Raw genomic sequence first — 12,629 nt, 5'->3', positions numbered from 1 at the left:
TTTCAAAAGCTTGGAGACGACTAGTTCTGGAGCGAAAATGAACAACCATCTACGGTTAATAGTCGTCCAATCAGACAGCTGCTGATGCTACCAGTTCGAAGCAAGATCCATCTCATAATCGATGAATAACATAATTGTTCTTTCCACTAAAGCTATATATAGTGTAATATTCCCTGTGATGAAATAATGTTACGCTTGTCAGTTGAGCTGCCGCCAATCAGCTGCAGATGTTGCATAATCATTGGAGGCATCTTTCTGCTTGATGGGTTTGGAGATATCGCCGTCAGGATGTCACAGAATATACTCAATCCACAGTTCCCTATGCACGTATTCTGTCAAAATCTGAGTTCTATCTGCCTGTCTGCTTGTCTGATAGATAGACAGACAGACAGATAGACAGACAGATGGATGGACTGACTGACGGACTGACTGACTGGCTGACTGACGGGGGCCTAAACGCTTGGCACGCAAAGTGCTGCCAGGCTGTCAAAATGTTTGGGCCGACAACAATGCACGAGCAAATTTGTAGTTGTCGCTGCTCCAATTGAGCGAAAACAATGGCGAAATCATTGCGAAAGGGTTGGGGACAATTGCAATTTGAAATACATATTTTCTAATGTGCCAGCAAATGTCGCTCGATTTTCTCATTCTCATACTCATTCTCATTTTTGGCAAACAGCCGACAGACGCCTCCAGCTAACTGCTAAATTCTAAATGGGAAATCGGGGAGTGTGTACGAGTATGAAGAATGGTGAATGGCGAATGGCGAGTTGAGGCACAAAAGCCGCGTCAGTCTAACGAATCATCATCGTCATCGTCATCGCGTCATTGTCATCGTCATCGTCGTCGTCGTCGTCGGATCATGGTCGTTTGTCCTTTTCGCCAACATTTTGCGACAAATGGCAATTGCAGCGCCCACACCATGCTACTGAGAATCTCCCTCCACTTTGCATCTCCACAGCACTGAGAAAATTGCGGCGATCCAATGGGAGTCCTGAGCTGGTCCAATTGTGCCTTCTTGACTTCACATCAAATATGTAAAGGGCTGTCCATTGATTCTCCATTTATCTTTTGACTTGTGACTAAAGGACTTCAGCTTTAGACACGAATCTATCTGTCTTTACATATTAAAATATAAGTATGTATGTTCCCTATAGACTCCGAAACCGCTAAACGGATTTTGATCATATTTTTTTGCAATATTCAAAATAGTCCCGTGGCTGTTCCTGTGAAGTTTCGTGATTGCTTTGTATCCACTTTTCTGTATTTTTCAAGAATTTTGGTTTTCCTATAAATTAGTCCATTAATGGATTTTTTTTTTGTTTGTTTCAATATGAAAATAATGAATTCAGTTTACAGCGAATAAGAATATCTATTAGGGGGTATCACGAATATATATATAATTATTATTTTTTATTTATTTAATGCTACCTTAAAGTTAGAAACTTACAGCTAACAGGGTTTGAATGGCTATGACTACCAGGATCTTATCAAGTATATATAAAATCAAGCATTTATATAAAATACAATTATGCATGCAAAACCGATAACTCCAAGTTGTGTTGAGAACGGAAGGCGTCCTAAGACTAGCCGAGTTATACTTGTAGATACATATTATTCGATTCAGTGTCCACTTGCCTGCTTGAATGTTGAAAGGTTTCAGCAAAATCCAGCAAGTTTGTCTACAGAGATTAAATTAGTTCGCGATTGATTTGCGATGTGCGTCTTACTTGTCTTTTTTGGTCTTTTCTGACATGAGAGCCTTTCTGGGAAATAGAGCTCTTAGCGATTATAAATCACCGCCTTGAGAAAAGCTCACAAGTCTCTTCCAAGGAATTGCTTTAACTAATATTTTTATTTTTACCTTGACAGACAATCGTCTACTTCCGAGTCCAAATGGGACTGCCTTCTTCAGACTCTAAGACAGTACTATCTACGCTCTTTTCTTTGAACCATTTCAAATAAATAGCAAGCACAATGAAAGGAATTCCCATCAGCTATTAGGGTGGGGGAGTGCTGGTCTCAATCAACTTATATCTTATTTTTGAGCAAATAGGTTTTATTTTTGTGCCATTTTTTCGAGTGTGGTCATTAGTTTTTGTAATTTTTTTTCTGTAGCTCTTTTGGCTGCGCTTTGAAGCAACATTTTTATGGCAATGCGCATTTGGCCAACGATTGTTCCAACGAAAAATGTCAGTTGTTAGTTTGACAGACTCTTTCTCTTTCACACACACACACACTGAGACACAGACATACACACAGCTTCCGGTTGCGTGCATCGGTTGAGCTTGACTTGCCCCGTGGCTGCTGCTTCATTTTCTTTGCCCTGCTGTCCTACAGCGTTCTGTCGTCCTGCCGTCCATCACAGAAATAAAAATGTCACTCCCATTGCAATCCATCACGTGACAAATGTGTCTCTCTTGCGCGTTGTCTGTCCATCCGTCCGCCTGTCCATCCGTCCGTCTGTCTGTTTGCATGTATGTGTGCGTGCGAGTGTCTGGTATGGGCGTAAATGTGCCAAAAAAAAAGAAGAATTGTAAATGGAACAAAAAGGACCAAGTCGGGTCTCAGGCCAGGACCAGGACCAGGCCCAGGCCCAGGTCCAAGCCCAAAGCCCGTCAGCGAATGACGTGACATGGCAAAACTTTTAGCCAGCTCGACAGCACGCAGCGACGGGGCGGGGGGCTGCGGGGGCGTGGCTGCTCCTTGTGTTGGCTCATGTGTGTGTGTGTGTGTGTGTGTGTGTGTGTGTGAGTGTGAGTGTGTGTGTGTGTGCATGCACGAGTATGTCGGCCAGGCCCAGTCTCAGGCTCTCCTTCATAAGTATTGCATTGTTATACCCTTCACAAGACATTAAACAACAAAATGTGCGTTTTCGCCAACATATCTGGGGAAATAATCGAAGTAAATCCTGTTGGTATGAATCTGTGCTTCCTTCGACTATCGGAAGTATAGCTTAATTATTTTGAATTGCGATGGAATTATAAAAAACAATTGGAATCGGCGCTAGAGGTTGCTCTTATAATTAAAATTGGAATTGCAGAAGATAAAGCTTTGTTCAAATGGAATCAAATCACAAAGATATAAATGCTTCTACGTGAAAAATGTGAAAAATGATTGAAATACTGATTATTATAGTTATACCTATGCTTAAACTGATACTTATACTTATACTCATAATCTGATTCTTATTTGTGTTCTAATTTATATTTTGTTTCATGTTAACAATGTTCTTTAAATCAGCAAGTATCAAGAAACTTTGTTTGTAACTAAACAAAAAAAAAAAAAAAAAAAAAGTAAAAACGATGCTGTTGTTTAGTAAAATTGTTATTTTATTTTAAAATTTTTTAATCTATTAAAATAAAAATGATTACAATAGAGAACTTATTCTGAATAACACTTTAAAAAGCCTTTAATAATAACGAAAATATCTAATAACGAATCCGACTCGGCTTTACTCCGATTGAAGAAATTCAGATAAAGAAATAGCAATAAAAAAATAAAGAAGTAACATTAAATTCAAATAATAATGACAAGATTTTAGTGAGGGGAGTAAAAAGTATTAGAAGAAGAACAAATAATTCGACCTCAAAGCACAGAGGAACCAACATCTCTGGAGGAACAGAGCACCAAAAACTATCCTACGATGAGCCAACGAAGGCAGATTAATAAGGTGAAGTCCACTGGAGTAGAACTGCTAAGCGCAGATTAGAATTCCATCTAAGACCACGAAGAGCAAAGAGAAGAAAAGTTTCTGGACCGACAGGAGCAGTATTCTAGCGCTGGCCGAACTAGAGAACTGGAAACTAGCTTAGTGGTATAGGGGCTATTGAATTCCTGGGAACATCGCCTAGCTTTTTTGGCGATAGTGAAGATTGACTTTAAGTTTGGAATCAAAAGGAACACCAAGATCTTCAACTTCAATCATTGTTTCCCCATTTAAGATTTTCGGGACGGTTCTCAGAACTTTACGGATAGATCGACAACTAAAGTATACTTGGGAGGCAAATCGATAACTGAACTGAACAAACATGAAAATGCATATTAGTTGCATGGGGAGCGAGGAGACCATTTTTATATGACATTTTGTCAACATTTCTCTTTTCCTGCTCTCCCTGTTTGCCTTTTTCCACAATTCGTTTCCCTCCATTTCTTTTTTTTTTTTTTTAGACAACGCTGGCCGTTGCTCAGTTGTTGTGGAAACTTTTTTAGATTGCATCCAAAATTTATGTTGTCACTTGCGGGCAGCATTGCAGTGGGTGGACACGCCCCCTTTGCGCCGCCTCTGCCGCTGCCACTGCCTTCGATTATTTATAAGCAGTGACAGCGGCGCGTCAAGTTGATGATAAACTATGTTTGCTCGGCGCCCTAATTGAAAATAATGTGCGACGGGCGTTAGGGGCGTTACGGGCGCCTACGCCCCAAAACTGCCAGCCGGACGTATACGCAATGTCACGTAAACGCTGCGCAAAATACGAGTAATGGGCAGGGAGGGGAGTGGGGGGCCTGATGGGTGTTGGGTGTTGGATGTTGGGCACAGGGGAGAACAAAATGGCGCAGCTCGAAAAATTGCAATCAACTGCAAAATTGCCGACGAAAATGGCGTGCGATGAAGGACGACTGAGGGCGTGAGGGGGGACAGTCGTTTGCCCAAAAACTGCAGCCAGGCCACGTACAGGGAAACGTTGGCTGCCATCTTTGGTGCCTCCGCGTCCGTGTCCGCGTCCGCCTCCGCCCCCGACTCTGCCTCTGATTCCGATTCTGCCTGCCATTAAGTCGTTGTTGTTTTTTGTCAAGACGCGGCAAAAAACCGAAAGTCGTCGTAAAAACAAACTGAAGGAGCTGCAAGCTCCCTTCCCCATCCCCATCTCCGTCCCCACCCCCCCTCCGCTTGGGCAATGTAAACGTGAAAAAGCAGCGTGAGCAGCGAACTAACAAAAAAAAAAACAAAAGACAAAAAGAAGGTAGACGAAGATGTAGGCGACGTAGTGGAGGAGAAATGGTTGGCTAGAGAGGGGGTGTGTGGAGGGGGGAGGGGCGGTGTTGGTTTGAAGGAGAGTACCCGGCAGAAATTCCATTAATTTTTGTCGTTCTTATCGCTGACGAGGTGGTGGCTGCTTATCAAATAGTTTGGGTCGAGTTTCTTGTAAGCCGCATTGGGCGTGACACGTGCTCGTGAGTGCGAAAAGGTTCTTGTGAAAAGATTGAGACTGACTGAAACAAAGGTTTTTAAGTTGTACCAGGTGAAGGACGGGGAGTCCGGGGAACCGAGCATACAATTATTGGAAAATATTATTCGAAAACTACATGGAACGCCAATGGATTCCTATGTTGTGTGATGTTTCATAAATTATTGTTTCTAAATTCAAGTCGCTATAAAGTCTGTATTATTCGGGTTCCATAGTCTCAATGGAGAGGGCAGGCAGCCAAAGCATTGCATTTCTTTTTTAGAAGCAGTTTAGATTGATTTTAAATATATTTTTTGGTAGGATCCTATCTTGTATCCCCTTTACCTTGACTGCCGAATTGTTTACTTAATGAGAGCCATCTTTAGTTGGGTCTGTGAAACTTAAATTAGTTGTAATATTCCAAAATAATAATTGCGAGAATCATGCCACTCTAGAAACTCTGCTAAATGGAAGAAAACCATACAGATCCCAGTTCTGGAGCCACATATTATGGTTGTCTGCTTCGATGGCGATGAAGGGGCTCTGGGAAATGTATTTCTGCTTCCAAAAGATTCAGAATGAGTTCAGATTTTTATTAAACATCCAATTTTCCCATTCAGCTATTAGACAATTTTATTAAATTTGGGGAAATGGGAACAGTATTTTAAGTATTTCTTCAACTGTAACTTGGTGATAAAAAAAAGGCTGCAGGGATATTCGTCACGCACCCATCTCTAGCTTGACAAAAAATGGCTGCCTTCCCTATTCTGCTCGCTGTTTGCTTTGCTGCGTGCCGTTGTGTGGCAGCTTTGGCTTAGCGGCATCACGTCGCGGGCGCAAACTTAACGCATTTCCTGCTCCCAGAGCAGCCTCGTTTACGTCCAAGTGTGGCTGTGTGTGTGTGTGTGTGTGTGTGTGTGCGTACATCAAGGACATTATTGATGTGCAGCGGCGCCAAATGAACATGGTTGCGAAAATTTATTGAAGCGTTAAGTTGCACAGCCTTAGACTTTAGACTTGGCTTAGTTTGCTAGTCAACCCAGCAGGTATACAATAGACTTGCCACCACCCCCACCCCCTCTGCAGACCCAGCCCCAGCCCCATCCCCAGCCACATCTTGACAGCTGACAGAGAGTGTGTCTGAGTGTGTCTGAGTGTGTGTGTGTGTGTGTGTGTGTGTGTGTGTGTGTGTATCCGAAGTGCATTTCAGTGTAGCTTGTTGTAGCTTCTGTACTTTGCGTGCATGTCCAGCTCCTGTTGGTCAGTGGCGCCGGCTGTTGCACACACACACACACACACACACATTTATATACTATATATAAGAATAGTTGTATGTATGTATGTACACGAAAAATGCATTACGCAACAGTGGGGAGCGTGGCGACGAGCTCACAAGGGCAAGCACTGGTGTGTCAGTGCCAGTTATTTTTAATGCCATTATTTAATTAGTTGTAATATGCTGTGTGCCAATTTTGATTACGAGTTTGATCAAATAAAAAAATACAGTATGCATACATATATATGTATGCATGCATATCTACAAGTAGTCGTATGCACTGAACTATTCGACTAAATGCCAAAGTTCGTAACAGACAGTGAGAAAAAGAGCCGAACCGGCATATGGGAAAGCAACACACAGAGGCTGCTTCCGTTTTCCTCTCATTGTTGTCCTCAAGCGGAAGTTGTCATTCAAATGCCTTTGAAGATGCATGTTGCAGCTTCTTCCTCTTCTTCTCCAGGCTCTGTCTCTGTCTCTGCCTCTGCCTCTTGCCACTGGTTTGCTGCTTTTGACACAGATTGCGAACGTCAAAGACAACCCTACAGCATGGAGCAGCAGCAGAGATTCGAAACATCAATGAAAATATCTACGACTATAAATAGAACATTTTCTACCAATTAAGGTGAAGGCGAAAGTAAATGAGACTGAGTCTCAGGCAAACGTAACAATATGAATAAATTATATAAAATATGTTTGGGGAACCATCTCTGTTTAAAATAGTTGTATATATGTATATTTCATTTAGCTTTGCACTGAAAGCATTATTCCCTTAGATTACAATTAAAAGCAATAGAAAATATATGAAGCGATTGATTATCTAAAGAGCCAAAAGTAAGTTCATAAAAAAATGTTCTATTCTTTCAGTTAAAGTGCCAACAATTTATCAAAAACAATCATTTTAGAGAAGACCATTCGACTTAAGATAAAAAAAAAAAACACTAAATATTAACAAAATCAATAAAAGATGAAAAAAACATGAAGTCTTTCGATCCGCAGTCGGTAGGATTCGAACCTACGCTCCCAGAGGGAATCTGATTTCTAGTCAGACGCCTTAACCGCTCGGCCACGACTGCTCTGAAGAATCCGACACCACAAAAGAGAGCATTAGCCGCTAACTACATACATGTACATATATATGCGTACTGTTAACGGAATGTTATCGATCAATTTTATAAATAGCAGAATACAAGTATATGGGTAGCACTGGCAACTTTTAGAAACGATCGTTTTACCGATCGATCCAAAAATAAGTGTTCAAGTTTATTAAAACAAAATGTAAGTTCAAATATATTTTGTACGATGCTTATGTTTTTCTTATAGACTTTGTTTACTGAATCAAAATTATTATTTTTTACAAAAAAAAGAAGATAAACTTCGGAGAAAGCCGCGTCATCGACAAACTCTCTCTCACCCGCGCAGCCGGTAGGATTCGAACCTACGCTCCCAGAGGGAATCTGATTTCTAGTCAGACGCCTTAACCGCTCGGCCACGGCTGCTTTTAAAGAGCGGTCAATTTCGGCTGCTTTTGCTTAGCCGCTGTTATCTGTTCTCTCTCTCTCTCTCCCGCATGCTCTGTTAACTCACTGTTAAGTCGTTCGCTGCGTGTGCGTTCTATTTTTAGCAACGACTGGCATTGTTCTGGCACTGTTGTTTAACAAACAGACAAAGCCCATTGAAGAGGTGTTTTAATTCCCACTCGGCGTGTTTGTCTGAGGAAGCTCAAGAAAGAGGTCTGGAAAACACTAGATATTATTGAATTGTTCTCTTAGGTTCGCCAAAGAAAGAGGTAACTGGGAATTGACGACCTATCTGAGATGGAATATAATTTATTATTTAAACAATTTCCAGCAATGTTGATAGCTATTTATAATTTATTTATCAATTATTTTTTTACTTTCGCTATCTGTTGATTGTTGAAAGAGTCGCAAAATTTTTAGAGTTCCTGATATGTCGTCAAGTGGTTTGCTTATTTAATCAATCTGTGGAGTTCGTTGCAAAGTATAAACATATTTTAAAATAAAATTTTAGGTTCTCGAAAAAAAATGTGGCGAGATATACAGAGTCTGATGAAGAAAGAATAATATTGAGGAGAAAATATATTTACAAATCTAGGTTAAAATTCAAAATATTTTTCTATGAATTCTTGCATTATTATCAATTGTTTGTTGAAAAGGAGAAATTTATTTTCTATAACGAGCTAAACATATTTTTTGTGGAATATGTAAAGGTGTTTATTTAGGTTTTTCCGGAATAAGAATGGAGTGCGATTTGTGGATTTTGTTTTAGAAACCTGTCAAAAATATCACATATATTTTTTTTATATTAAAAATTGCATTTGAACATAAAAGACCGCTCGGAAAAATGTTCGATTTGTGTTTGTGGTTTCAGGACATTCCCAGGGAAGGGAAGTTATTGATATTCCGTTATTTCCCTAACCCTATCTCCAGCGTTTAATGTTAAATACTGACCAACTCACATAACTGTTGACCGATTCTGAGGACAAGAAGCAGAAACCTATTTGCCGCCATTCAAGTCCGCCATCCCCGTCCACCTGCCTGCCCCATTGTCATCCTCAGCATACCCCCAGAAAGGGGCCGAGGCCCCGCCCACTCCACGGTTACGTCGATACGTGCAATTTGGACATGACACGCCAACCCGTTTCGATTTGCTGCCGTAACTATTAAGTCAAATTAATTGTCTATTTATTTGTTTGCTGCACAGCCATCAAAATAATTCGACAGCCAACATGGCAGGCGTTCGTTCAGAGCTGCCAGCCATTGCTGGTGGTGGTGGTGGCGGAGAAGGGTAGGGGAGGGGGATTGAGATTGAGGGTGAGGAGGGCGAGGAGGGCTCGTGCCATGCAGACAGGCAAATAATGAAAACCACTCGAAAGTAAATACATACAACAGTCATACACAGCAATAAATATAAGTATGTATCTGTAGTCGGATGCACTAAAACAAAATAATGAGGAACTCTAAATTCTTGGGATTTCGAATATATACTAAAGGTATTTAGACAACATATTTATAGGAATTTGAAGGTACTGCAACTATTTTAAAAAGCGTTTATAGATCTATGGAAGCAGTGACGAACTAAATTAAGGTGATTTGAAGTTTTCTCTGATCAATCAATCAAACAAATCAATCAGTTGATTATCGCTGATCGAAATTATTTAATCGCAACTTAATCTTATTTTTATAAAGGCGCGCAGAGTGTAGAGTTAAATATTTTCTTTAATCACACCTAAAATTGGTAAGCTAGCTTGAAAAGCCGCCTTTCAACAACTATTAAAGGTAGCTTGGGAATTAAATAGATTCCCTAAGAAGAATGTCAAAAAAAAAACACGGGTAGATGATGATTTGGAAAACTTTAAAAACTCCGGAAGGAAATACACCTAATTCTGTTTTTACACGGTCTCTTTTTACACGATTTTCATATAACACGGTATGAAAATTAAAAAATTAATATATATTTCTTTAGAGATAAGGAACCTATCACCTATTTTTGCATATGATCAATGTCTTCTTTACACGGTTGTTTCTGGACCCAAGCTACCGGGTAAAAACAGAATTAGGTGTAGTACGATGGGAGTCTCTCTTGGGCGAAAGTCGGGAAGTGCAAAGAAAATAAACATGATCCACATGATTTATAGTTTTTAAATTTTTCAATATTTATTTTCCAGAACTTGAAACTTGTCCATAGCATCTATGCTCCGAGCCTTTTAAACAACTAGTATTCTATATGGATTATAATAAGGATAGTTTTTCTGATAGTTTTTGTTGGTTGATTCGTTTTACTCCAACGTTTGTCGCAGTGTATGAATTGTGTTTCGATGGCGAAGGCGGCAGGCGCGCTATTTGGAATCTACGAGTATTAAAAATAAATTAGAGCCTCATTTGTGCAGCAGGCAGAAGGAGCCGTTTGCTACGACCTTTGTGAGTGATGAGCGCCATTTTGTTGGGTCCGTTCGTATGGGATTGTTCGGTCGTTCGATACCCTGCAACCAATTTTGTAATGAAATCCTTCTCATTAATGCAACACCCGAGAATAACGGATTCAGAGTCGATTGAAGCCTCTCTCAACAGCCCAGTTGTTTCGAAAGTCCTCAAAGAATCTCCAAAAAACGAGAATTGAGAGCAGAGTTTTCGATTCGAGTTACAAAAACAACGAAATGATATTTCGTTTTTCAAATATATTGGCCAGTTGCGAAATAAAGAAGAGTTTGTGGGCATTTCTTTGGAGGGCTATACATACAAAGGGTATACAAATATCGCACTTAGCTTGGCATATTAAAACTCAGGTTTCATTTCAAAAATATATTTTGGATTGTGTGTGTTTGTTTTTTGGTTCGTGTTGTGCGCTTTTGCATTATCGATGAGCAAAAATTAATTCCGGGCTCAATTACGTGCATATAATTTGTTAGTGGGTCTTGCAATTTGCATGACTGAGTGTGGGGCGGTCGGGGGTTAAAGTTTCTGTTTTTCTGCCCCTGCTGTTGGTGTTAAGGCTGACCAAAAACTTGACGCTCACTCACAACTCAGTGTCTGGAGCCGACGGCAAAACCGGAGTCGGCCGAAGAAGCCTCAAAAACTTTGCCAAATTAATTTTTGGTGCCTGGCTCCTGCCGACGGAACTTCGCAGTAAGTTTTTTTTTTTATATAAATACAAGTATATATATGTATGTACATGCATGTGTGTGTGTGTGAGTGTGTGTGTGTGTGAGCTTCGCAAGATGTGCACGTGCAGTGTTGATGCAGTAAAGGTAAACTGCTTAAATAAATAAACAGGCAAAGTAAAATGCCGGCAAAGTAACAGGAAAAAGCTTTTCACTTCCCCAAAACCCAGAGAGAGAGAGAGGGGGGAGCGAGCATGAGAGTAGCAGAGCAGAGTGTGGGAGAAGAGGAGAAGCAGAGTAGCAGAAGCTGTGACTAGGGCTGCGGCAGAGAGTGGGTGAGCGCTAGAAAAGATTAAAGTAAGAAACACAGTAGTAGGGATGTGGCGCAAGCAAACGCTGGCAACATTTGTTGTCAGGCGAAATGTTGCAAGCAACATAGCAGGCAACAAGCAAAGAGCAAAGTTTGAGTGCTCGACAAGGAGAGAGAGAGAGAGAGAGAGACTGAGTGAGTGAGCCTCACATGCACATGCTGCAACTTAAGAGCACTGCCTTGAGACCAGGCAGTGCAGTCGCTGACGCTGGCGCTGCAGCACCGCAACGGCTGCGTCAGCGTCAGCGTCGGAGAGCCAGTGAGTGAGCGAGCAACTGCAGTCGCTGCTTAGCTTGCCATTAAGTTTCACTCGAAAGCGCAGTAACTGCGCTGCGACGCACACTGAAATGCAGAACAACGGAGAGCCAGCAGTGAGTGAGTGAGTGAATGAATGTGTTTGCAAAAGAGCGGACAGTACAGTTGTGTGTGTGTGCGTGTGAGTGTGTTTCAATCTTGAAGTCAAGCTTCGAGTGCAAATTGGCGAGTTGACCAACGCAGCAGCACCCCCACCAGCACCCACTACAACACTACAACTAACACTAGAACGCCAGATGCCCTTCCTCTCACCAGTCTCTCAGCACCTAGCGCAGCTTGCTTTTTGCCTTTGTTTCTGCCTCTGCTCTTGCTTCTGCCCTTGCAACATGCATGCATGCGATAGCAATGGTGATGGCGATGGCGATGGCGATGTCATGTGGGTGATGTTGGCGGCACCATGAAAAAAGCCCTATGGAGACGCAGTTGGTACGCACAGTCAGAGCCGCAGCCGCTACAACAACAACAACAACAGCAGCAGCAGCAACTACAACCGCAACAAAAATAACAACAACAAGAAGAAGAACGACAGCAAGAGTTTTGAACTGGCCACGCCTACATGCGACACCCACGCAACGAGGCGCACCTTAGGATTGGTTGCCAGAGTGGACAGAGTGGAGTTTTTAGTTTTGGGTTTGGGTTTCAATTTGGGTTTGAGATTGCGTCTCATCGCCTCTACTCCTGGTTCTCCTTCTTGTTGCTCCTGCTCCTGCTGTTGTTGTTCTTGTTGTTGTTGTTGTTGTTGTTATTGTAGTTTGTGTAGAAGCTGTTGGTGGGCAGTTTGTTGGACACAGCGCGTAAAACAGCCGTGCACGGCAGGCACAGCGTCGACCTTTGTAAACTGAACATTTTTTTGGGGATTATTGATGCCACCCCCCAACC

At 41.5% G+C, this 12,629-nt stretch overlaps 2 non-coding genes across 2 annotated transcripts; both read right to left on the bottom strand.

Moving 5' to 3' along the window:
* Positions 1 to 7,438: 7,438 nt before the first annotated feature.
* Trnas-aga lies at positions 7,439 to 7,520 on the bottom strand. The gene has a single exon. It is a non-coding gene; the product is annotated as a tRNA-Ser (tRNA).
* Positions 7,521 to 7,861: 341 nt separating this feature from the next.
* Positions 7,862 to 7,943, bottom strand: Trnas-aga. Its single transcript has one exon. It is a non-coding gene; the product is annotated as a tRNA-Ser (tRNA).
* Between the last annotated feature and the right edge of the window lie 4,686 nt (positions 7,944 to 12,629).

The sequence above is a fragment of the Scaptodrosophila lebanonensis genome, unplaced genomic scaffold (assembly GCF_003285725.1).
Source record: "Scaptodrosophila lebanonensis strain 11010-0011.00,11010-0021.00 unplaced genomic scaffold, SlebRS2 tig00000092-arrow-pilon, whole genome shotgun sequence".
Taxonomy (NCBI): domain Eukaryota; kingdom Metazoa; phylum Arthropoda; class Insecta; order Diptera; family Drosophilidae; genus Scaptodrosophila; species Scaptodrosophila lebanonensis.
Note: the sequence above shows the minus strand (reverse complement) of the source record. Positions and strands in the feature narration are given on the sequence as shown.